General features: G+C 37.3%; 1 long non-coding RNA gene across 1 annotated transcript; it reads left to right on the forward strand.

The window, feature by feature from the left end:
- Positions 1 to 342: 342 nt before the first annotated feature.
- On the forward strand, positions 343 to 2,255 carry LOC134287341 (uncharacterized). The gene is made up of 2 exons (XR_009997230.1): positions 343 to 1,121; positions 1,290 to 2,255. It is a non-coding gene; the product is annotated as an uncharacterized LOC134287341 (long non-coding RNA).
- The last annotated feature ends 1,379 nt before the right edge of the window (positions 2,256 to 3,634 follow it).

Here is a 3,634-nt window from a genome sequence, read left to right on the forward strand (position 1 = left end):
CCAAATCCAAACTGAACTGAAAAAAATATTAAAATTCGAAGTCGATTGAAAAAAACGACAATTTTGATTTCATTGAAATTTTGTCTCAAGATAGGTGCTAGCGTTCCCAGCCAAATTTAAGAAAAAAAGATTTTTATTTATTAACGTGTATTTTAGAAAAATAAAGAGTTTTGCCAATAAAAACTTGTTTATAATTAATAGTTATTTATGTGACGAGTTGCAAAAAGTTGATTTTTCAGCACGAGTCGTACATTTATCCAACGAGGCTTGCCGAGTTGGATAAATACGATGAGTGCTGAAAAAGTCGAGTTTTGCAACGAGTACGGAAAAGTTGGCCATTATGATTGTTGAAATCAGGCACGTGATATTGGAGATAAGCACTGTCGCTGGAAGGTGGCAGCAGCTCGTCCTCTCTGGAGCCACCATATGTTGACGACGGGGCACTTACACTCCGTGTGGTGTTTCTGTCAGCTGCCGCGACGATCACTTGGCGACGACGACGACGACGATGATGGTAATCACACCACATCAGATGCACGGTACCGTTGCGAAGGGAGACGGTATTCGATTCCGCGTGTGCCGATCAACAGGCAAGAGAAACGCACTGAATAAACTGTCGACGACCGAAACTACTTACTGATACTCGGAGGATTGAGTGGTAGATAATTAAAATCGATTGGTCCAAATCGAATATGGGAGCAATCAACTGGCCTTCCTAGATCCGGTCAAATTCTTTCGCATTCGAAGACGTGACTTAGTAGGATGAGGAAAAGTTGATCGCAATGCATTTATATTTTTTCTAGACTCATGCCAAAGTTACTCGCATTCGGAACCGTGGCGTACCAGAGTGAGAAAATAAATGCTTGCCCACACTTGAATCGGTGTCAAACTGGCCTTTTCAGACTCTTGCCAAAGTTACTCGCATTCGGAACCGTAGCGTGCCAGAGTGGAAAAAGTTTGATCGATTCAGTATGATTTAGACTCCTCGATTCTAAATACTAAGTAACTCTTTTCAAAGACTTAAATTTTCCAATCAAGCTCCAGCCAACTCCTTTCGCATTCGAAGGCTTGGGTAATAGGAGGGATTAGAAAAGATTAAGCTTCTCAAAGTGCTTGGTAAGGTGCTGTCCATTAATTACGTAAGGGATTTTTTGCGATTTTCCGACACCCCCTCCCCCCCTTGTAAGATTTTTTGTATGAGAACCCAAAAAATTTTCTATGGCGCGTAAGATTTCTCAAACCCCCCCTCCCCCTATAAACCCTTACGTAATTAATGGACAGCCCCTAAGAAGGATTTCGAGTAGCAAGTGAATGAGCGTTCTGTAGCTTGTGACGTACAAGGCAAAACTGCTACCGTCTTTATTGTTCGATCGCCTTTTATACTCTCGTCCAGACATTATTCGCACCCTCTTTTTACATGTCTTTTCCTGATTCCTACGTAAAGCATAATTATTATATGTGTATCGTCCAGAAACTATGCTCACCCTCTTTACATCATTAATTAACTCATGATTCATCAAAATTCTAACTTGTATACATACAATCCTGCAATGAATCTTTCCAACAAGTTTTGCTTACAAGTTTTGCTAACAAATAATTAATCCCTGATCAAAACCTTTTCTGGTACTCGACCATTACAATACATTGGAGTTGTGTTCTTGTCTTTACGTTAGTTGTGAGCATAGATAATTGATTACAATTTATATCCTATCGGTGCATGTCTGGAACTAACAATTACAAATGGCGTAGCTTGTATTCTAGTTTAATGAATTTCACAATATTGCGTAATTATATATCATGCTTATGTGTAAGTGCTATCCGATTGCGCAACATTAAATCCGATGGTGAAATTCCATACCGCGCTTGCGCATTTACGCTGTGAAACCGTGAACATACTTGAATATGATATCGTTTCTAATATGAATTAGAATGATTCATCCCCACGTATGCTATGAGTATGCGTTCCGGGCTAATCGATTACTACGCACGCGCAGTTTGTTCCGTTCTTGATCAGTCATCCTCGATGCTGCGCTATCGTAGCATATCGTATACAACGTTGTGTGAAAGGTCGCTCGTTTTCAATTCGATCTAATTGATTTTGCATATTGCAATTTACACTGGTTATCATGAATATGTGACCAACACGATTCACAAAACGTTACCTCTACGATTATTATACAAGCTTTTGCGTTAGATTATTACAAGCGATTTGCTTAATGCTAGATGTAGGAAATGATTGGAATTAGTGTGCTCTAGTTGTTAGAAATTAATGTACTTCACGCGTCGCGTTCGTAACAATGATACTGAAATGAGTAGTATAAAATAGAAATGATGACATTGAATTGCATAAATAATTTTTTGTGTGTCTCTTGTTATCATAAACTTACCCAGTGAAAGTCATAATCATCAGAGAATAAAAAAAACTAAAAAATCATTAAAAATAAATTAAGTAATTTAAGAAAAAAACACCTTTTTGAGAAAAAAGTTTTTTTTTTCTTAAAAGAGCCCGTCTTGTGATGTATGGACGATTGGTAGGGAATATAAGTACCTATCTTGAGACAGAACTACATCAAAATAAAAAAAATGGTGTATTTCTTAAATCGGCTTTGAATTTTTGAAAATGTTTTTCAGTGTAGGGCTCAATTTGGATGTTTGCAATATATTTTTTTAAACTTTACTTATTCTGTGTTTATCACCTAAAAACTAGTCCTTTTTTATTGAACACATTTGAAAGCTGAGCAGCCATTTCCATTTGAAAAAAAAAACGGTTTAAAAAGTGGCCATTTTCATAAGGCAGTCTAGATAAATTTTGGAAGAAACTAAGTTCTTTCCCTATTCCTTGGTAGGGAACATAATCGCAAAATCTCATCAAAGTCAAAAACGGTTTTCTTTTTTAAATCGACTTTAAATTTTATAAATGATTTTTAAGTGAAGGCGTCCATTTAGATTTCATTTTCAATATTTTTTCTCCAGGAACTTTTTTTTGTGATAATCACCCATACAACACTTTTTTAGAGGAGTAATCTATTTTTTATTACACACACTTAAAAAAAATCGGTTAGAAGTTTATCCCTTTTCAAAAAATAGTCTAGAATGACAATTTGGGCCTGTCCATAAACTACGTAGACTCTTAGGGGGGGGGGGGGGTTGTCTGGTCAAAGTCTACGCTCCACACAAATTTCGAAAATTTTGTATGAACAAAAGTCTACGGTGGGGGAGGGGGGTCTGAGATGGCCCAAAATTAGTCTACGTAGTTTATGGACAACGCCTTTCCCCTATTATAAATTTTGACAACCACTACGACCATTAATTCTTGGGCTTAGTATCATACGGGCGTATCTGCAATGATCATCAATTTTCTTTCAATCGATAAATAGTTTTCTGCTGCTATTGTTGTTGTAGATGCTAAATAGCCCTAGTCATCCTTTATCAAAATGCACCGAGAGATCATCCGAACATTCAACGTATTCACCGTAATAGCCGGAAGAGAAAATCGATGAAGAGAAGTCGATCATTGTTGATACGCCCGTATGATACTAAACGCGAGAATTGATCTATAGGCCTAATCAGAAGACGTTTAAAATCAGCTGGTTTTGGGGGCCTTTGACAGTTCTCCTATGAAAATGACAGTTCA

This window comes from Aedes albopictus, chromosome 1, assembly GCF_035046485.1.
Source record: "Aedes albopictus strain Foshan chromosome 1, AalbF5, whole genome shotgun sequence".
Lineage (NCBI taxonomy): Eukaryota > Metazoa > Arthropoda > Insecta > Diptera > Culicidae > Aedes > Aedes albopictus.